Source organism: Ambystoma mexicanum, chromosome 3q (genome assembly GCF_040938575.1).
Source record: "Ambystoma mexicanum isolate Mex_15411 chromosome 3q, UKY_AmexF1_1, whole genome shotgun sequence".
NCBI lineage: Eukaryota > Metazoa > Chordata > Amphibia > Caudata > Ambystomatidae > Ambystoma > Ambystoma mexicanum.
The window spans coordinates 1013601160-1013624471 of record NC_090926.1 but is presented as its reverse complement, the minus strand read 5'-3'; the positions used below and the strand labels follow the sequence as shown (position 1 = coordinate 1013624471).

The 23312-nt window shown below is 47.1% G+C and overlaps 1 protein-coding gene across 1 annotated transcript in view; it reads right to left on the bottom strand.

The window, feature by feature from the left end:
- Positions 1 to 23312, bottom strand: part of NPTX1 (neuronal pentraxin 1) — a 114314-nt gene that overhangs the window by 1627 nt on the left and 89375 nt on the right. The gene's annotated exons all lie outside the window — the stretch shown is intronic.

Sequence of the window (23312 nt, the reverse complement as noted above, 5' to 3'; positions counted from 1 at the left end):
GTTTTCAACATTCTGACAGCCCTATCACCAACTAGTGCTACCATCAGGCTCTACCTTATGAAACTGTACAAATACCGCAAGTGTCAGTACTGTTCGTACAGGGCGCATTGTAAGCGGACTCGATTCTGGGGAACTAGGCTGTAGGTTTTCGGAAAATGGTACTGGAGTGAATAATCCATCAAGAAGAGGCGAACCATCCTACTCCCACTTCCTGAACTGGCCCGCCCTATCCTATGTGCATGAGCGAGCAGTGGAAGGCGTTCTTCACTTTTCCACCCAGGAGAGCATGCGGCTTTCAGATTCCCAATCCACATCAACTGGTTGCAGGATGCCGACTCCCAAACCCAATCCACACATCATCAAAGGGATACGCGATTCAATGGGACACTGCATTTCGCATCTGTAATTCAAATATAGTCCTCACCGAAGGGACACTAAGGGCCTCATTACACGGTAGGCGGAGAACCATGGCGCTGTTAGCGCCATGGTTCATGCCGGTAAAATACCGGCACCGCCTTGGTGGAAAGGGGAATTACCGCCCCATTCCAAGGTTGGCGGGGCGGTAATTCCCCCTTCCACCATTGCCCTTCCCCATTCCCATTTTTGCCCCATAGGGCATAATGGGAATGGGGAAGGCGCTAATTACGGCACCGCAAATTGCGGTACCGTAATTAGCTCCCTGGGTCCCTTTGCGGGTTGGTTTTTAACACCTGCAAAAAGCAGGCGTTAAAATCCCCAACCCGCAAAGGACCCTCGTAGTAAGGCGGCAAGGATTTACCGGTACCGGTAAAATACCGGTACCGGTAAACCCTTACCGCCTACCGTGTAATGAGGCCCTAACTCTTGAGCTTCTATCATATGTCAGGGGTGCATCTTCTAACTCTCACATCCTTTCACGTTTCTTCAATGGGGCACCAGATTCTGATTCCAGAGTCTGTAAATGGGTGTGAAAGGGGTGCAAGATTCGGATTTTAGAATCCACATTCAGGCCTCATGTAAGGTTCGGGTGATTCTGACCTATAATCTAGGGTCACGCAAGTGTAACAGCGCTCTAGTTGACCAATCACAATTTAAAAATGAAACCTATACAAGCTTCTAAGTGCAGAATTATTATTGGATCATCACAAAGATTCTGGTTCTGGATTCTCCTTACACACATTAAAAGGTCACATAATTCTGATTCTAATATCCCTATTCATGTATTAGCACCCTTGCGGTGGGAGCCGGCCAATCAGGAGGCTGGAAACGTGGGTTGATACTGTCGATCTAGCCCGTGTTCCAAGTGACTTGATGGGCGGCTCCGCAGCCCGCCATTTTCCCCCCTTCATTCCCTTTTTTTATCCTAACCCCCCACCCCAACCCAGCTTATCTTATGTGGCGCAGCTCCCCTGACTCTTTCTTTTCCGGCCACCATGGTAATGGAAGAGGGGCTCCATAAAATGCCCCACCTTCTACTACCATGGTGGCCATCTTGGCAAAGCATTTTCATTCATTGAACGGGACATACGCGGCGTATCGTTCAATGAATGAAAATGCTTTTCCTTAACACCCCAGATTATCGCTTTGGTAATTTGGGATGCTAATGGTGTTTTTAACCCGTCCCATGGACCTTACCGGGGGTAGCGTCCCAGTGCCCTTGTTAAACACCCTCGCTCGCTTCACTCAGCCGTTAAGCCCACTGCCGGGCCGCTACACCTGCTATGCCTGGGGGAACAGGTTAAGAACACCATAAAATATCATAGAGATGCATAGCCGGTTCTACATGCTTACATGTGTTTACACATCAGCATGAGACTCATTTGTCAATTATGAAAAGTAAGATTATAGAAATGAGATCAATTTTCTTAGTTCTAAAACTAGATGAATCTGAATTTCTATACTCGTCAAATCAATTCCTCTTATGAAATGTATGGAATTTTGAAAACATGAAATAAATACACCTGAACAATTTTACATTTGGGGGTGATTTCCAATAAGTGCTGAGTATTACATTGACATGGAATACAAATAAAGTGGGTGATGGGCTGGATAATGGAGTATTTGGGAAGTAAGATCTGAAGCGGGCCTTACGAGCGTTTGCTCTTTACTGAGCCCAATGTCAAGAGACTATATATTTGTACCCTTATATTGATTTCTTTCTATTTATTAAATCTTTATTGAGATGCTGATTCTGCCTCAATGTGTAGCTTTCACCCTTCGGTGAATGCCACTGGAGAAACAAAAGGTGGATTGGGAGTAGTACATGACGTAGTGCAGAGGAGTTGCTAGGGGACGGGGATGAGGGTCTTTTGGTATTAGCCCTGGATAGAAGCTCAGGAGCTGCAACCACAAGGCTAGCTTGCTCAGAGACCTGACAGTCCAGAGATTGGCGCAGCGCGGATCTTTTCCAGACCTAGCAATGCTCCTGGCGTAGTGCATGAATGGAGGATGACTATGATGCTATTATAAAATAAGGAATGTGTTCAGAAGGTTATCAAGGAGATGTAATTCTTTGATAAATCTTTGATAACTCTATGGTGAAACCTTGCAAGCTGTCAGTAGGGTTTGGCAGTTTCTTCAAGCTGATCAGAGGTAGCTAAGTAATGCTAATTTAATGGAAAAAAGGAAAATTGAGAATTATAAAGAAATGGAACAGAAATAACAGAAATTAGAAAACGTATATATCATTAAATACCTGGACGTTGGATGAACCATTGCGTAAAATAAAGGAAACGAGACATAGCAAACACTACACTAAAAGAGCAGAATACGCATTATTAGAATCAAGCAGTGCTGCTGGGGCACTGGTGAAGCATGTAGCGGCCATTTTAAGAATGGGAGCATGAGAATAAACCTGCCAGTTTGAGGGCTGAAAATGGCATATTCCAAAGCAAAATAGCTAAATAATTGTCACGAATAGATGGATACCTTTGTGAAAGATTTGGTGTTGCCTAAACTTGATGCTACTAACAATATACGGGGCATTTAGAAATTTAGCATTCTATAAAGTTCATGGAGAGGGGAGAGTGCCAGACCCAAATAGCTAATCAGTTGAATTTTGTGAATGTTTTGATGAGGAACATGCATCAATTATTAGTTTAAACCTTTCACTGCCCTTACGACGTATTTTTTAAATTATTTAATTGTTTTTTATAACACCCTAATAATTTGAACTCGGGAGCATAGCTCATCGGCAACGTGCTCGCCTTGGAAGCAAGACGACGTGGAGCAACGCAGGTTCGATCCCTGGGTCCGCGCTTAAAAACCTCTGGGTATTAAGTGCGTTATAAATATATCATATCATAACTTACCCGAGTTATGAATATGAATATATGACAGTATTTCCATTTCAGACCACTGATGTCCTGGCAGTGATAGGGTTACTCTACAGCAAAAGCATAGAGAAAGCAATTGTTCATTGCACAATGGAAGATTCCATAAAAAGTTTCCTCTTCATATGTGGTGGACAAGGTTAATATAGGTCACAACTTGCCCTATTTCACGAATAAATGCAGATTTGACATTTCTGACACAAATCTGTCCTAAAGGCATGGCCCTATTACATTGTTCAGTAGCAAGACGGGTAGGCAGACTTGGCCAATATCGTTTTGCCAGTGCCGGCCCCGTTAGACCCAAGCGAAGGCATCAGCAAGTGGTCAGGGCTGAAATTGGCTAACTCCACCCCGTGGAGGTTCTTAACGCTGTTATTACCATGGGATCCCTCCGGCGTGCACATATCGTTTAAAAAAAAAAAAAGGAAATCTGGTGTGCGCCTTCAGTGCTAGCCTGATTTCCTTTAAAAAGAAATACAAAACAACATCGCCACCGCTTAAAATAAAAAAAGGGCACAGGTCCACTTTCTATGTTACTGGTGGCTGTGTCTGGAAGCCAGTTACAAAGTATTCCTCAATTGTCAGAAAAAGAACTCGAACTGAAATTTTGTGTATTGACCTTTAGACACTTGTCCAAAGTGTAGGTTAACAATGTGGTGTTAGTCCCTGTTCCAAGGGCTGGAAGGGGGGTAATGACCCGGCAGCCCAAGTTAATGGACCGAGCGAAGCGAGGACCATTAATGATGGCTCCGGGACGTTACCCCCATTCTAGCTCTTGGAACGGGGTCATAAGGCCATTAGCACCCCCAGCTACCAAAGCGGTAAACCGGGGTGCTAAAAAAAGGATTTTCCTTCATTCAACGGGACGCAGCTAACAAGCCATTAACTGGGAAGAGAAGGAGAGGTTCATGATTGCTAACAAGAGTGTGATATAGGTAAGATAATGGCCATAAGCATAAGCTGATGTGAAAGGGGGCTATGCATTCTGATTTACTTTGATAATATACATGGGCTTTATTGTGAAGGACAGTATGTATATTAGGGAAACTGTGATGACAATTAGAGGCAACAGGCTAGATATATTGAATCTGACTTAAGAGTCATTCCATTAGACGGCGCATGCGCGAGCCGCACATGAGGAACTAGTGAATCCGACTCCCGGCGGCTGCGGCTAATATCCTATTATATTTTTAGCCCCTGGACCGGTTTTCATTGAGGAACTGCACGACTGTGCTGCGGAACCCCTTGTGCATCACCCGCTGCAATTCCGATGGAAATCGGAGCCCGTGGGGGGGGGGTGAGGGACGGCCGGAAGATCGCTGGCGGTGCAACGGCCACCATTTTCTGCAGTGGCCTGAGGCAACAGGAGCAGCCCGCCCACATACGAACAGCGGAATCCTGCAGTGCCTGAAAGGTGGGACCAGAGACCGGAGCGGAGACCGAGGAGCACAGACTGCAGGTGGGAATTCGCTGCGGAAAACGAAAGCACCATACATGAACCTGTGGCGGCGGTTGAAACAGCCAGAAACCGTCCCCCCACAGGACTAATACCATCCTCTGCCGCCCAGGACACACCCAACTCCAACATCGGCAGCGACAGTCGGCGACTGAAGAGGCGGCCCCCACCCTGCACCAGTCCCGGATACAGCACTGGAGTACGGCTAGGCATCCCGGAACCCTCTCACAGGTACCGGTGAACCCAGGGAAACATACGCCCCCCGCGCACTAAGAAAGAACATCCAGGAAACCCCTCCTACCACAAGGCTGGAACTACCCTTGCGCCCCCAGGAGGCACCCGACAGTGAAAGTACCTCCGGCACCTCCAGCCCCTCGCTGCCCTCAGCCCAGCTGAAGACCCCTGCGGAAGGTGAGGCGACAAAGGGGAAAACAAAACCTCACAGAACAGGGACAGCTCGCACGACAAGAAGCGTCTCTCAGAGCCCATAAGCCAGCGACACCGACACCTGCCCTGACCCACAGTGGGGACAGAGGTGACAATGGGGAGATAACAAGACCCCTCGGGCTGAATACCAGGAACCGCCTCCCTGAATCTAGGCCCTGGACTCTGAACTACTGCAGATTGGGGCGAGGCACCGCGTGAGCTCAGGCCCCCCCTCGGACACCCTCCACAGCACACAACAGACCCCCAGTGCCCACACTCCAAAGGCAACAACTTAACAGGCACCTCCACCCTGCGGGCCCCGATGCAGAGCGCTTCGTGAGGGCGGTCAAACCAGGGAGGATCACAGCCTTGCCTGTAGACGATTGCACCACCTCCCTCCAAGGTGACACATCCAACCACTTTGGCACCAGATTCCAAACACGGAAGACTCCAACGCAGACCTACCCGTGGGGCCCAACTCCCATGCATCCTACCCACCTCACAAACCACCCAACGCTAACCAAGTGTGGGGCCCTCATAACATAGACTCTGTGGCTGTAAACTTAGTCCTCCTCTCCCCCAAATACCTAGGCTCAGACACCTTGCGGCCTCCCCAAGACCACAAGACCAACCTTCTGGACACTTGCCCGACACCTGCTTGTGAGGCATCTCCTATCTGACCCCCGGCAAACACGGAACCCGACTGGGCGCGGTGCAATACACTGAAATTGCAGGCGCCCCGCTGCTACCTGAGAGATCCATTGATCAAACGGAGCCCAACATAGCCGGCAGCATACACAGATCTGGACGCCGAGTCTCATCAAGGGACTGCAACGACTTATCTAGACCCAGCACCTCATTGAGATCGTTCAACAGCTCCATGGGTAAGGAGAAGGTCAAAAGACAGGTCCTACAGAGCAAAATTGACCTTTTCACAGTAGGGGCCCCTCCCCGACTTGTGACACAAACCCTGGATGGTGGAGAACCCAGGGAGGAAACTCAGGACTCTCCTATCTCACTAACTGACCTTATGGGAGCGATTGGCGATTCGAGGACGACTCTGGAACTGAAAATCAGAGGACTATTCGCGGAAGTGTCCCTCCTCGGCCAAGACCTACACAATCTGTTGTCCAGAGTCGGGGAATATGAACAAAGGATATCAGACACGGAAGATAAAGTTCAGCAACTAGAGCAGCAAATGGCAGCTATCTCCAAGAAAGTTGACCAACTCGAATACCGTGTGGAAGACAGCGAAGGAAGGGCGCAACGAAATAACATGAGGATTCTTGGGATTCCAGCAAAGGAGGAAGGCCCCAGCACTGAACTCTTCCTAGAAGACTGGCTGGCTCATATTTTTGCCCCAAAAAACTGACTAAATTCTTCTCCATCGAGCGGGTGCATAGAGTGCCCACTGGGCGACCCACCCCGGAGCCCCGCCAAGAACGATTATTGCATGCCTTTTTAAACTTCCGAGACCGGGACGCTATCCTCCAGATGGTTGGGCCTCGGGCCCAATCACATTCAACAGATACCGCGTTGGGTTCTATCTGGACTACACCAAGGAGGTCCAGAAGGCCCGCCAATCCTTTGACTCCTTGAAAAAGAAACTCCAATCCTTGTCAATAAAATATGCTCTTTTCTTCCCTGAATTACTTAAATTCCATCATGAGGGCACCACCCACCTGTTCTACACCCACACAAATCCTTAATGGGCCTGGAACCCACCGTTCGCCTCCTAGACCACCTGGACAGAAACCCAGGTCCAAACAGCCCTCACCCTCCTCAACCCCCGCTGGCCCGGAAGCCGAAATGGCACTGCAGCCCAACGAGAGCACCACAGAGAACGGATGAAGCCCACACACCACAACGACCGGGCTGCAACATAAGTCCCCAAGGGGTCTGACTCCGCGGCCGCCGCCCTCCATGTGGTAAATCTACTGCTTCAGTCCAGGTTATCCCGAAGAAGTTTTGTGTTTAAGGTTTAATGTTTGGGCGACAGCTGCTTCCAGATGGGGGGTAAGTACAGGGTGGGGGGAGTTCTACGGGTGTTGGCAACCAGATCCACAGACCAAGAAGGCAAGACATCCATCCCTCTTGTCGCAGGAAGTACAAACACTCCACCCGCTGGGACTGGGATACCCACAATACCCTGGTTCAAGTTATACAGTTACATGGCATTCTCCAGACAAGCCCTTGTAAAAGGTACATCCGGACATTCCAAGCTTATACTACATACCTACTGGCAGTGACGGACCCAGGTGCTGGAGACACCAAACAGAGAACGAGAGGTCACAATGCACGGACCGGGTAGCCACTAAGACACATGATCCTCTTTGATGCCTCGAAACGTTACTCACGCACTTAGGATGATAAACTATCCCTATTGACCTGCAACGTCAACGGCCTTGGCTCCTGCATCAAACGCAGACTGTTGCTCCAATACCTCAACCGATACTCACCAGATATAGCCCTCCTCACGGAAACCCATTTGATCGGAACCGGCAATGGCTTCTTCAAAAGGTCCAAATACCCACATACATACCAAGCTGGGTTCACAAAAGGTGCCAGGGGCACAATGATACTGATCCACCAACGGGTACCCCTGCAGGGCAGGAAAGTGCCGACCGACTCCCGCGGCTGATTCGTAGTGGTACTTGGTGACATCTGGGGAGAACGATGGGGCCTCATCGCGGCCTTCGCTCCTCCCACACTCACAAAGGAACTCTCCGGTGAACTACAGGATGTACTGTTGGAGGAAGAAGCAGACCTGTGGCTCCTACGGGGGGACTTCAATGAAGTCCTGGAAGCCACTGTTGATAGATCTCACAACCCGGAACTCGACATGCCCCGACCGCTCTGCACACTTTTGCCGAGACACTGGGATTGTCTGACACCTGGAGAACACTGCACGATACCGATGCCAGGTTCTCGTTCTACTCCAGTGCACACAAAACATTCTCGAGAATTGACTACGCCTTCATCCCCCGCAACATGTCCCATAGACTTGTATCCACTGAGTTTCTGGCGAGAGGTATCTCGGACCACTCCCACTCCTTATAACCCTGAAGAGTGCTCGCCACCACCCAGACACCACCTGGTGCCTGCACACATCACCTGGGGCTTCCCGAAATTGCTGAAGAACTAGAGAAGAAGACCACGGAATAATTTGAAATAAACGAAGGCTTCATGGACTGCTCAATCTCGATATGGGAGGCGTATAAAACAGTCCTTCGTGGGGAAGCTATCTCTGTGGTGTCGGCCCACCGCAAACAACACACCCAGAAGATCGTGGATGCCGAAAGATGGGTGTCTAAGTGTGAGGAACAATTCCTTGTGCAGGGAACCAAAACCTCGAAAGAGGCCCGGATAACGGCACAAGAGACCCTCAGTAATATAGCCCTAGACAATGCAAGGACAGCTCACCGGCTAGTTCAGAGTCAAATCTACGAGAGAGGGGACAAGGCAAATAAAACCCTGGCTTGGCTGGAGAGATGCAAACAATGTAACGGGTATGTGCGGACCATCCTATCGCCCGATGGGGAACTACTAACTGCAGACTTTCGACATAGTGGAAGCATTTGCCACCTACTATGAAAAACTCTATGTCCCACCCATAATGAGCCCCACACCCACCCCCTCTAAATTCTTTGACCAGATAGAGGTCCCGAGACTCTTAGCACAACAAGCAGACCTCCTAAACACCGAAATCGCAGAAAACGAAGTGCAAGATGTGCTTGCACAGCTTCAAACCGGAAAGACCCCGGGGCCTAATGGTTTCCCAGTGGAGCCCAGGAAACGCCTCGGCAACACACTAACAGGACACATGCACCGCATGTTTCTCTGGAGTAAAGAAAAGGGTGCACTCCCCATTGACCTCAGAAGAGCGTGCATAGTGGTCATACCTAAAGCCGGGAAACCTCCAGAAGAATGTGCCTCTTATCGACGCATCTCGCTGATCAACGGAGAAGCAAAAGTCCTTGCCCGGGTACTGGCTAATAGACTGCTCAAGATGATCGAGTCCCTTGTCCATCCAGATCAGTGTGGGTTCATGCCCAACAGGTCCACCCGCATGAATCGACGCAGAGTCCAACTTGCCCTCGACAGGGCCCCAGAGTTACCGTGCCCACTAGCCCTGCTAGTGGTCGACTTCCAAAAAGCAGTTGACTCGGTCGGGTGGGAGGCTCTGTGGGAAATCCTGGCCCGGATGAACTTTGGGCAAGACTTCATCTCCTGGGTTAAACTCCTCTACGCATCCCCAGAGGCAACTGTGAGAGTGAACGGCAAGTCTTCCAGACTGTTTCCATTAGGCCACGGAACAGGCAGGGCAGCCCTTTCTCCCCCTCCTATTCTTGCTAGCTATAGAGCCACTAGCAATTAAACTCTGAGTGGATAAAAACTGGTCTGGATTCACCTGGCCAGGGGGAGGAGAAGATCAGCTCTCGTTATATGCAGACGTCCTCCTCATATATCTTAGCAACACTGTGACCTCCTGTCCGATTGTGTCCCATACCCTCAGGGAATACCAAAACTTTGCCGGCCTGAAGGTAAACGATCAAAAAACCATTTACTTCCCGATTCAGGGAGGTGACGCCGCGATCCCCGAGACTTGCCCCTACCACGTCTCCATTCAAGAGTTCACTTACCTAGACATACGTATTGGGCCAACCCTAGATAGATTCCTCCAGCTTAACTTACAACCTGTACTGGACAGATTTAGCAAGGACGTCTCCCACTGGCAATCACTCCCCCTATCATTAATGGACAGGGCAGCTCTGTTGAAGATGATGACACTCCCAAGACTCCTATACGTCCTACAAAATGCTCCACTCCCCATCCCTCACAAAACCTTTGCACTCATAAACAAGAACTTACGCACACTGCTTTGGGTGGGGGGGACAACCTAGATTCGCTCACACAACACTCCAAGGTTCAGTTTGGGAGGGAGGCATTGGACTACCATGTATGCGCACATACTATTTAGCGACAAAGACTAGGGCGGTAAATGAATGGATACATGCCGGAGCTACACTACCAACACACACCTCCCAGGAATGCAGAGAATGGGCTGTTTCGAGAGCTGGGGAAAGCGAGGGATAACCGCACTGGCACAAGTGATCCAAGAGGGACGCCTACTAGAGTTCGAAACCCTGAACTACAAATTTGGTCTGACACCTATGGACCGGTTTCAACATGCACAGTCTGCTCATGCCATACTCACCCAATTCCCAGACACAACCACTATACCTCCTTGCTCCCCCCGGGAGACCAACATTCTTCCGCAACGTATCTCCTCCAAAGGCACCTCCACACTTTACCAAGCCCTTAACTCTTTTGGAACTAAAGAACTTACTAAGTTGAAAGGGAGATGGGAAAGGAATCTGGGCGAACTGGAAACGGAAGACTGGGTAGATGCATTGATGTTCCCCCGAGAGATAGGTAACGAAGCTAAACTAAGACTGATACAACTCAGAATACTCCACCGCTCCTACTAGCCTCGCACTGCCCTTGCCAAATGGAGGGGGGGTGGAGATGAGACCTGTCTATGATGTAAACGGGAGATGGGAACCTTTTTCCATATGATCTGGGACTGCGATGTGCTACAAGCCTTCTGGAACAAGTGCATTAATACGATTTCCAACACAATAGGATCACCAATTCCGAAAGACCACAAAATTGCACTCCTGGGAATCTGGGGGGGAGGTCGACCACACCAAATATGAAAATTCGTTCCTAGCGATGGCATTGGGAGCAGGGAAACAGCTGATCACTGCAAGTTGGGGCTCGACAGATTCAATATGTATGAAGCGTTGAATCAACGAAGTAGGCAGATGCACATCTATTGAACACCGCATCTACAATGCGAGAGGCTGCCCCCGACAATTCGAAAAGATATGGGGGAAATGGCTAGACGTGTACTGAGAGGTATCCCCTCCCCTTCTCATCCCTATCATCCCCTCTCCCCCTCATTCTCTCTCCTCACCTATGGACACATGACACAACCGGAACTGCCACCCGTTTCTGTCTTTCAGATGTACCCAAGGCACCCGTATGACCCTGCTGCCTGTTATTGTCAATACTGCCGTACCTTTCCACTGAATGCTTATGTTTATGATGTTTTGTTGTATAAACCCAAATAAACAGAGTTATTAAAAAAACAAGAGTCATTCCATTAGATCAAATGTGAATAACGCACAAAAACGCATAACAGTATCCTTTGTATAACTATGTACTAATTATTTACAGGTTAAATGGAGACGTCCATTTAGGAAAGATTTAAGAAAAGTGATATAATTATGGTTTCAGTCCTGATGTCGATTGATGGTTCTGGAGAGGTAAGGACTAGTTTTTATTCAGATTGAGCACCCCCGGGTGTTTGAATGAAAGTAGATTGGCACTCATATTTTCTAACTAGCAAACTGGCGCAATGAGTCCTTAAAACTCAATACTAGAATAGTATTGGACGCAGCGCCTCATTGTGAAGAGGAGAGATAATATGATTAGAGAGCGTGGGATGTATGCAAAATCACTGATACATGGTGATTAGGAATTGATTTATCTACGCATGAATTGGTGTTATGTAGATTAGATTTCACATGGTGAAACGCGGTTGATATCATTGTTAAGTAAACATTACTACCACTGGCATTCAAGTGGTTGGTGGACATACCGATGCACCATAGGTGAGCTTTTTGAACTCACAAATTAAATAAAGTGTACAGGTTAAGAGGAACTCACTCACAATGGGGGTCATTACGACCCTGGTGGCCACGGAATGAACGGTGCCGGTAAGGGACCGGCACCGTTCATTCCGGGCCACCACATTACAAGATCTGCAGCGGGTCCTGCTAAGGACGTCTGGTCTGACCAGACGTCCTTAATGCCACCCGCGAGCAGACCAGGAGGCTAACAACGGGCCCGTCATTAATGGGCCTGTTGTTGGCATCCTCCCCATTCCCATTGATCCCTATGGGGGTACAGTGGGAATGGGGATGTACCGTGCCCCGGTCCCGAGAATGGGAATTACTGGGCCCACCAAAGTCGGCATGGCCTGGTGATTCCCTATTTATGGGACCCAGACCCGGTACCCGGTTTGGGGGTAGCCATGCCGTTAAAAATGGCATGGCTACCTCCAAACTTGTAACGAGGCCCAATGTACACAATGATAAGTGTATGGCACTTGCCCTGGGAGGATGAAATGAAATATGAATTAAGTTTAATTTGATGACCGGCTGCTCAATATTCTTCTGTTTTTTTTGTTTTTATTTTTGCTGCCCCCTGATGTGGAACGACCCCTGGTACATGACCTGGTCGGTATTCAATATGTATATATGTTTTTATTTCTCAATTCAATATTGTTATTTTCTTTGATGACAAATGAAATGTGACTATTATTTGATATATTGATGGGATGAAATGAATGTAATACAAAAGTGATGTGTACAAGGGTGATTTACCAGCCCTGATGAAGACCTATGCATTGTGAGGTCAAACCACGTTTTGGCAAGAACATGAAAATCACCAGAATGGAATAAAATATCAAATTAAGAATATAAAAGAATTGAGAAAATGTTTGATTAATACCCATTAGTGGTTATTTAGTTATTTGTAGAGTACGTTAATCAAAGGTTATATAATATTGTTTCCAGTAGAGAAACTGACAGATCATGTGCAGTGGACAGACCGTACATCCTTTTTATGCACGGGTCAGAGTCAGACTCGTTAGGGGACTTTGAGTCTGTTTTGGTAGTCCTGCAGCACTAGTTTCCCACACCTTAATTCCACTATATGTTTTAGAATACAGACTCAACAATATAGTGGTATGCACAGTGGAGAAAAGGACCTCCCACCCACCCCCAATTGTGGGAGGTGTGGATTGGTTAGTTCGTTAAAGAGAAATTGAACAATACGTGACTTTGAGAAAAATGTAATGCAGTGATGGAAGCTTTAGAGATGCATAAAAAAACATAAAATCTCCTGATAACAAATTTCAGAAGACAATTTTGAGAATGGTCTCCCGGAATGTAACAGCTGTTTGAGTCCCTAGTTTAGGACATGCACAGGGGGAGATCTTTTGATGTGTGTCTTTGAGCCCGGAATGTTTGATAAAAATAGCTATTTTATAAACAGTGTATCATTAAAAAGAAAAAAAACAGAAGCTGTAAGCAGAGTTTGATTACCTCTTAAAATATTTTTTATGGGCAGGGCCGAGTGAACACACTTAACACAAAAGGCTGCAGGCACTGGTAAATAAAGAAGGATTTCGTGTGTTGAACAGGAAATTATATGAAACGTTTTAAATCGTAACCACCTCGCAAATGATTCACACGCTGTGGGAGGTGAACAACTTAGTAAACACAGACAAATCAGTAGTAGTAAATTGAAAAATGTAGCAAGTATTAAAGTCCCTAGATCTGGAAGTACTGTTTAGTCTTGCTACGGCAGGAAATACAGGGACCAATGAAGAAGGGCTGTTTTGAGTGGATAAACTAGTGTGATGAATTATTGTCCGTGAGACGCAGGAAAGCACTACCTGAGTCTTCTTTCCCATTCCAGCGTAGGAGCAGAAGATCACGTGGGGAGTCGCATGACTCAGCCCATGGTCCAGTGAGCAACCGAAAAAGCCCAGGACAAGAAGATGGCAGAGACTGTGTGCCACCGGGAGGCTGTTTCTAGCCTGGCATCTCTGCAAGGGGCACCCTCGGTGAGTGGACATGGAGTGCACACAGCACTGTGCTGCTGACAGAGGAACAGTGGGAAGTCCAAGTCCCACGTGGTTGACACGGAACTCAGAGGAGTGATGTGGAGGAAGAGAGAAACTTGCCAGAGCAGGAGCAACTCGAGCATAGCAGAGAGCTGGTGAGAGCAGAATGCATGAGAGAGGGAGGACCCACTGGGGAAGAAGGAAGCTTGCAGAGGAAGTCCTGACATGAGGACCCGGAAGGAGAACAGGTGGAGAAGCAGAGAGCAGCATTCGGCAGGAAGTATGTGAACGGGAGATTCTGTGGACATGTGCATGGCACTTGCAAGGGAGGAAGGAGCAAAGGGACCCTGAGAGAAAATAAGCCGGGCCGCATCCCAGGCGTCCATAAGACGCAGAGCCCTGGCATGTGGAGTGATAGTCCCAGGAGCACCTTGGAAGGGCAAAGAATATTGACACGGCCATACTGGCAAGGAGGAAAGAGGGGCATAAAATGAGAGCCCTGAGAGCACCTGGAAGGTGAAGACGAATTGACAAAGGCATACAGATAAGTAAGGGTGTAGGCTAGGACTTAGAGTGTGAGGCCCTAAAGCGCTGCACAAACACTATATTTACTAAACATCTCTACCACTCCGTAAGGAATTTGGTATAGCTGACCCACATAAACTCTCTCAACAATAGCAATCTATCTCTAACCCTCAACAGCACCCACCCTCGTGTCTCACCTCTCTTGGCTGCTTAGTCTAGCCTTGCCAGCCACCCGAGTACTATATCGGCAACTTGCACACACGCATCTCCTAAACTAACCCCCTAGAACTCTCCAACGACATTGACTACGGTCACCAAGGGTGTTCAACCAAAGAAAAAGCGCATTGAGGCCACACAAGTGGCATCCTCTAACCTAGAGTACAAGGCCAACCACTATAAGTCACAGGTGTGTGTCTCTTATTGTCCATGCTACAGACTCCCAAAAATGTATGCAATGGTATTTGAATCAATTACCAAAGCCAAAATATTTGTTGGGCCTCATTACAAGTTTAGAGGTAAGGGCATGGCTACCCACAAACTCGGGTCCGGCTCTGGGTCCCACGAAAGGGGAATTACTGGGCCATTCCCACCTTTGCGGGTCTGGTCATTCCCCTTGCGCGGGACCCACAGCCGGTATGTCCCCATTCCCATTTGAGCCCCCATAGAGCTCAATGGGAATAGGGAGGATAGAATAGGGAGGATGGTAGCAGCAGTACCGTTCATAAAGGTACTGTTGCTACCCTCCTTTTCTGCTCGTGGGTGCCTCTCTACACGCCTGGTCTGACCAGGCGTGCTGAGCAGCCCCCGCGAGCAGAACTCCTAATTTGGCAGCATGACAACAACAGCGTCGGTAGTACTACCAGCGCCGTTGTTGCCTTACCACCACTGTTGTGATGAGGCCCGTTGTCTGATATGTGTGTTAATTAGCATAAACAGCCAATGCGTGTTTAGACCCAGAAAGGTTCTCCTCAGGGCGACTATAAAATGGTTCATGTATCCCCTGGTGGGAGTAACGTATCATTCGAATACCACTTCACGCAGCTACAGACTCAAGATTCCACTTATAGACTACCTAGCCCAAATAAGCAAGGGAACACATGACTAAAAGTCCTAGATTTAGAAAAAGCATCACCCTCCTAAGTCATGACCCAACGCCTGGTCTAAGTCAGGCCAAACATCTAAAATAACTCAGCATGTGTGCAATATACTGTAACACATGATTTACACCTCATAAGGCCGACTCAGCTCTTCATCCTCATGAGGTTAATGAACTTAGTGTTGTTGAATTGCGTAATACTAGCAACCATAATTTTAGCCCTTAAAAATGAATACAATCTTGCATGAGCCATTTTATAACATGTGATCATGATAAAGCAGATGTTAATGCTCGTGGTAGTATTCATGTTTCCTTAAGCACAAAAATACTAATCATCATTATTATTATTATCATTATTACAATTGCTATTATAATATCATTAAGGTTGGGGTGTTGACGATTTGTGTGAAATTTGTTGTTTTTCATATGTCATTGAGGAAGTCATATTTCCACACTTTCGAATTTTTCATGTATAAAGATCAATAATCCTGAACAGGTTTGGGGTCCAGTTTGGTAGATCAGGGTATTGACCATTTATTACAAGTCATGCTTTGTCATGTATCCTTGCATTTCAATGTGCCTTAGCTATAACCGCTGTCTTTTCCCTCCAATCTACATGTGTTCCCGCCCACTGTGGCGGTGCTTATGCCATCTTCCAGTGAGCATCGCTGCAATTGATGTTATGTTTGTTATAATTAAACGTACTTATGTAGCGCACTATCACCAAAGGTATCCTGGCACTGAGGGGATAGGCAGGATCAACCAGCACGGCTAAGATCAGCAACCAGAGGAAGCTAAAATAAAAAGTGTTTTAGAGCACGTCTAAACTCTAAGTGATTTGCTGTAGATCTTAACTAATATGGAATCGAATTACATAGTTTTGCAGCTCCAATAGAAAAAGCTCGGCCACCGGTTCTAATTAATCTGAAAAGAGGAACCACAGATACATATCCTGGAACCTTAGACACCTACCAGGAACATAATGTAGATTGCAGATACTCTGCACCTTGCCCAAAAAAGATGGATGCTGCACCACATAGAGATATGTGATGGCATTTCTCAATAGCAAGCCAATGAATCTGACAGAGGACCAAAGAAATATGGGACCCAAAGGGAGTGCCAGTAACCACCCTGGCTGCCAGGTTTTGTAAAAGCTGCAGACGACATAACAGATATTTGGGCTGAATGAGGTATGATGCGTTGCAGTAGTCAATTCTACTCAGTACCAGTGCTGCGACTACCGGAGCATGTTATGCGTCTGGGAGGAATGGCAGAATTTTCCTCAAGATTTTAAGATGAAAGTGACCAGATTGGCAGACAGCACTGATCTGTGCCTCCATTGTAAGAGAGGAAGCAATCTTTACCCCACGGTGTCCTCACCCACATGAACAAGGAGGGGACCAAGTGATGGGGCCAAAACGCAGGGGACCACAGAGAAGCAGGTGCAGAGGACCCAACCACCAGGATTTCCATTTTGTCTACATTCAATTTCAAGTAGTTGTCGCCCATCAACACCCAAAAGCCTCCAAACGACTCAGAAACTGAGACAGATAACTAGGATCCCTCAGATTAAGCAGGACAATAATCGGAGTGTCATCAGCATAGGAGTAGCTGTGGAAGCCGTGGGAGTAGATGACACTACATGCGGCTGCATGTAGATAGTAAACAGAATTGGAGATAAAGCAGACCCCTGAGGAACACCACACGTGAGAGTTTCAGAGCAAGAAGAGAAAGGGACAAGAGAGATCATTTGAGTGCTGTCTGCCAAGAAAGATGAAAACCAGGCCAGGACAGGGCTTGAGCTGCCTTGGAAATGCGGGCCAATAAGGTGGGATGATCGACAGCGTCAAAGGCATCTGACAGATCTAACAAAATAAAGCCGCCCACTCCACCTTGGTCCGCCATCCGTGTCAGGTCATCCACCGCAGACACAAAGACACTCTCTGTACCACAGCCAGGCCTGAACCCAGACTGAGATGAATTTTAAAGAAAAGAGCTCAATAGCGGAGAGATGAGAGAATCCATGATTTTCATAAAATAGGGCAGAAGAGAAATACAACGAAAATTGGCTAGGATTGTGAAGTTCAGGGAAGATTTTTTCAATAGTGGTACTACCAGTGCCTGTTGTAAAGCATACAGGATTAGATCTTCAGCACAGGACGTGTTCATTGCCTAGGCAGCCCAGAGAGCCAACTCTGGCATAATCTCCTTAAGCACTTGAGTGGAACTGGTTCCAACGGGGAGGCCAATTTTAATTTGGCAGTGGTGGTCAGAATATTCTCATGTGAAAAATCGGGAATTGAAACCAACAGTGAGAAGAGGATGGTCCAGGCCTCTCAGTCATCATTGCCTGGTCCTAGGAAGTGTACTCAAGATATTTTGCCCAACATCAGAGATTTTTTGGATAAAAAGCCCTGACAATGAGTCACAAAGAATCTGAGCGGGGACAACCCTAGCTGACAGAGTGGAGTTTGCGGACATTGATTGCACCAGGGAAAATAGCTCTTTAGATTGTTTTCATGTATTTTCTACCTGCATGTTATACCAGCCACGCTTGGCTTTACGAATAGCACCATAACAGTGCTTGGAAAGGTCTTTAAATTCTAGCTTAGCATTAGGGCAATACAGGGATTGCCACTTGCGTTCAGTCGGCCTGCATTTAAGACGCACGCCTTTCGGATTCTTATTGAACCAGGGCTCAGATGACCGCTGCCATCCCTCATCAGGCAGAGTGGCGCCACACAGACAGCAGTAACAGAAAACGCTTGAACTAACGAACAAAGGCTCGTAAACTGAACTGGGCCACAATGCTCAATAATAGAGAAAGCAATCCTAGCCTTTTCGACAATATGCCATTTACTTTTAGATACAGGTGTTGGAGTAGACACAACCGAAGCCACCTGAGATTTGATTCAGAACGGCCTTGCCATATGATCCGACCAGTTAATCGGCAGTGCAGAAAATACTTTTACCAGCGATTGAGAAGCCAGTCCAGTGTGTTTCCCAGACAATGCGTAGGGCCACAAATCAATTGCACAAGGTGTAGGTTGCGCATTGCGTTAAGAAATCAGATAGAGGAATCAGAGGAAGAGTTAGAGCTTAATTTAAAGTTGCCACATAATCAATGTAATCCAGAGGCAGCACCTGGGCGCACTTCAATTCGGTTTTAAACCTTACTCGATTAGTAAAGCGCCTAGAAGGTGGAAGAGGATATTGGAACACACCCATATGCAGTGCATGAATCATGAGTCGGAGCCCATAGGGAGCAGAGCCGCTGCATGGGGGTATATGTTGGCTTTGCTGAGGAGCTAATTTTGAAGTACACGTTGGGACATTATGTGCCAAGCTCTGCTGCATACTGTATGTAAAAGTTCTGTACAGAATGTGATGTGCTGCCCCTTTGCCTGAAATGTTTTTCGTGTCGCGTCACAAGGCCTTCCACATTGGTACAATTTGCACCATACAAGACTACTTTACATTACAAAAGACTGTTGAGATTTCCTGACCCTGTCAGGACAAGCAAAGCCCCCTTCTCAACGAACTCTGTAAGTAGGCTAAGTCTCCACTTTTGTGCGTCTCTACTTGTAAAGGAATAGTAAAGCATTAGCGCTGGGTGCAATTGCCTGTAACCCCACTTCACAGCCCTGAGTGAAGTATTTCTGCATCAAGAAAGGTGAAAGGCTGTGCGAGAGGCCAAAGGTGGTGAATAGTGCAGCGGACAGCAGCAAACAAGAATGTGGGAGAGAGTGGCGACACCATGAGAAAGGTCAGCCACAGCTTAGCAGGGTGGTACCGAATTTTGGGTGTGGCTGGCCACAGGGAGAGCAAAATTCCAGGAATTAGCAGTGATTAGTGGCTGGAATTCCACTGAAGAGGAGCAGGTGGATGCCTCTTCTCAGATCCCCGCCCCTCACCACCGTCCTATTGGAGTAACAGACGAAGAGCTACAATTGGGAACCCATTCATGAATCCATTTAACATTTCTATATTGTGTCAATGTATGAAAGACGATATGCACTCAGGCAGCCATTCAAAATATACCCCACCGTTGAGGCAGAGGAGGGATGCTACCAGTAAGGATGTCCACTATCAAGAAGCTAGAAGGCAGCTATAGGTAATATGGATGAACTCTAAAGTCTGATGATGACAGAATGATGTCATAAAGAAGATGTATGGACCTATGGAGAAACTATTTGAAAATACTTGACAATGGAACTGAAGCACTAAGAGAAACATGTACCTAACGATATAGTGATCGTGAATAAAAGGAAGATGAAGTAACGTGTTGGCCAATACCTGTAAATACGCTGTAATGTAAGGTAGAAAAGGCATATAGAAGCTTGTAGAAAAGAGGTTTATACATAATGTTTTGGACGGCCATTGGAAGAAAATGGATGATGGTCCCTGTTAAGAATCATCCAAGTTATCTCAAAATACAAGCCTAGGAATTCAAATTGAAGTACGGATTAAGAAGCTGTTTTTGTGTGCAGAATAAGGGAGTACCTTGTCCTGGAATCAAGGAGGCTATTTCGAGAGATGGGTGCAAGGCACAAAGGGAGTCGAATGAACAGACCATGTGCGTAAGGCATATTTCTGCTAGGATTAGGAGAAACAAGGACATTTGCAGGTGCCAAGTATTGAACAATCACGAGGGCAAAAGCCTATGTGAGGTGGAGTGAGCAAGTCTCTAGAGGCCAAGAGGAGCAATGACACCCAGTATGATAGAATCAAATAGCAGTAATTAAGAGACTAAAATGGACACAATTGTGGTCTCCAAACACATTACTCAGAAGTCAAAACAAGAGCTATTCATTAAAAGCCAGGTGGAGATAGCAGCGTGCCCATACTCCCTTAAATGTTCCAGAAGATTTGAGCAGACTGCGAGGTCAACTACAAATGGTAGAGCTTGGCTAAGGACCAGGTCGATTAAATGTGATCGACTAATTGGGAAAACAAAGAGCAAGTTGATGCAGTTCGACCACCTTGGTTTCGTTTTCACTCGCGTGCTGCTAACTGAGCCAAAAGTCGAAGTTTGGATGGGGTTGCCAAACAATCATTAGCCTGCCACACACTTTTACATACAATGTTCGATTTATTAGTCTGCTGCTATATTCTCTGCTATAATCAGTAAATGAGGTATGTAGAAGTAGCTCCAGGCGTGCCCTACAACGGGCAGCCAATGAGATATTAAGCCGTATATGATTACATAAGTAGACATGTTCCCCTAATCCAATCCCTCCGTGAATAGGTTTTGCAAAATGCCACGTAGGATGATGTCATAAATGATGTATGTAAAAATATATAAACTCAGAACCATCATGATAGAAGGAGAATATATATCGATAGCCCTCATGCCTCCCTGCTTTCTTTCATTGAGATTAAAGCAGTATTTTATCATCTTCTTTGCGTCGGTCCAGTTATTTGGTCTAAGATATTTACTGATATTTCCATCTAGCATGCAGAAGAAGCTTCAAAGTGCCAGGGCACACCACCTTCATGATCACAAGCAACCGTCTAAAAATCGTGATCAATTGTTTTACCTCTGCTTTTTTCTTAGGGGCTGTTACGCTAACCTAAGTTTTGATACATTTGCAATGCTATTGATAAGGTTTGAAATATCTGCAGCCTTTGTTAAATACTGAGACCCATTTCGCCCAAATAATCCCTTTTAGTTTTGGCTATTAGGTGGCGTTTTAGCACCACCTATAAGCCGAAACTATTGCATTAGACTACAACAAGGGAGAAATGGCAAATGCGGAGGGATACAAAGCTTGTAGGTGTTGTTTGATAATTTGCCCACCCATTGACTGCCCACGGCCATATTAAGCCCTATGGCCATACCCACCCACTTTCTGCCCATCCCCGGCCAAAACACATAGCTCTCAACCTTTTTAGTCGCCAAGGTGAGTGAAAACATCCGATATTGTTTTTGGTGGGTCCCATTGACGTGAATGGGTGTGCTGGAGGCTTGCCAGGTGAATCAGCTGTTTAGAAGGCTGGTGACACCCGCCAAAAGCGAGCGAGTTGAGAGCTATGCAAAACACATCCTCCTACGATCTCTTTGAGCTAACTTCATCAAGCCTTAAAATCTAACTTTGAGCTTGAAGTACCTGCCAGTGTTTATTTATAAGCCACTCATTAACCACTATGTGCGTTCTCCACTGCCGTCCAATTAATAACAAGCATTGGCAAAGCCAACAGTTTTGTCTTGTGTTATCTTGCATTTGTATAGTGCCTACTGCCATAGTTCATTGCACCAAAGTGCTTTTGCCACAAAGGAGGAGTATGGCAGAAAATTCAGTAGTGGTCGGGAGGAGCAAAGTCAAAGTAGATAGTTGGGATGAGGCTGAGGGATAGATAAGGTGCTCAGGAAGGCATCAGAAGGATAAGGTGGACAAGCTAAGTGTACACTTGTGTGCACGTATTAGGCATTTGGCAGGCACTGCTATTGTATGCCAGGGTTCATTCACCATTTTTCAGCTGTTACAATAAATGGTCAGTTACTACCACTAAGGCAGCGCCTGGCAAATGCCTTTCCCACGCCTACACAAAAGCCCAAATGTCTGGCATTGTCAATGCGTGTTACTGATCAGGGCTAGGAATTTCTGCAAACCTGCAGAGCTCTGCTTTGGTTGGGCTTGGAGTGAGATCTGGTCAGCGCCTAGAGAAGGCTGCACACGCTGTGACCTCAGTCAGGCCGAGCTTCTGAGGCTGCAGGGGCAGCACGGCCACCCTCCACCCTGCCCGAGCCAGGCTCTTGTAGATCAAGGCTCCCACTGCCCTCTCGAGATCACTCTCAGGGACGAGTCCCAGGGAGACATCAGAGGCTCGGCCATCGGCTGTGGCCGCTGCTGACACAGAAGAAAGTGCTTCTCTGTGAGCTGGAGGATATTTCACACGGCTACAAAGGGCTCTGGACACAAAGCTTTATCTGCACACAGCAGCAAACGAAGGCACGGCTTCAAAGGCAGGGTGAGAGGCAGTGTCTTTGTCTCTGTGTGTTATCATCAAAGGCAGCAGGGCTGCCAGGGCTGCTCAACACCACCTCCCCCAACCCCCCCTCCCCTCCCGCCCCCTTCATCCCTCTCTCTCTCTCTCTCTTTCTCTCTCTCTCTCTATCTCTCTGCTGTACTCGCCCCTGCAGGCCTGCCCTGCTAAATCTGCAGGATTGCCTTCTTTTCAGGATGGTGGGCTGGTGCAGTGTGTGCACTCTGGACACTATCAAGCCATGCCAAAACGTTGTCCTGTGGCACCTACATTGTGGGGATTCAGTGCTTAATTTGTAAAATAAAATAAGTGCCAGAGCTCAAATACTTTCTGTGCAGCTCACCGCCCACTGTTGCCACCGCCCAGGGCTGCTTCCCATGGTGTCATCATATATGGGGGTAAAGCTGGATCTCCCACTGGCCTATTGTGGTTGGCGGATGTACTCAGTCACTACGGCAGATGTGTGATTTAGAAATACCAATTGACATACACATTAAATAACATACTTGTGTCTTAACATGAGACACATGTTTAAGTGTATCTTTGCAAAGCTTTTTGCATAGACTTGCATAATAGCTTGGCACTTAAGGGGTTAAACACAATCATCATTTACATGTTGCTCTGATTCTATGGGGGTGTTTAATGTGACTGGCAGTTACAATGATAAAGTTGCCAAAACACCACTTCATGATCAAATTGAGGCTGAGGCAATAAGTGCAGAGGCTCAGAAATAAGTGCCAGAGCTGTGCCCTGGCAAACACAACAATTATTCTTTTATAACGCGCTTAATACCAGGGACCAGTTTCTAAG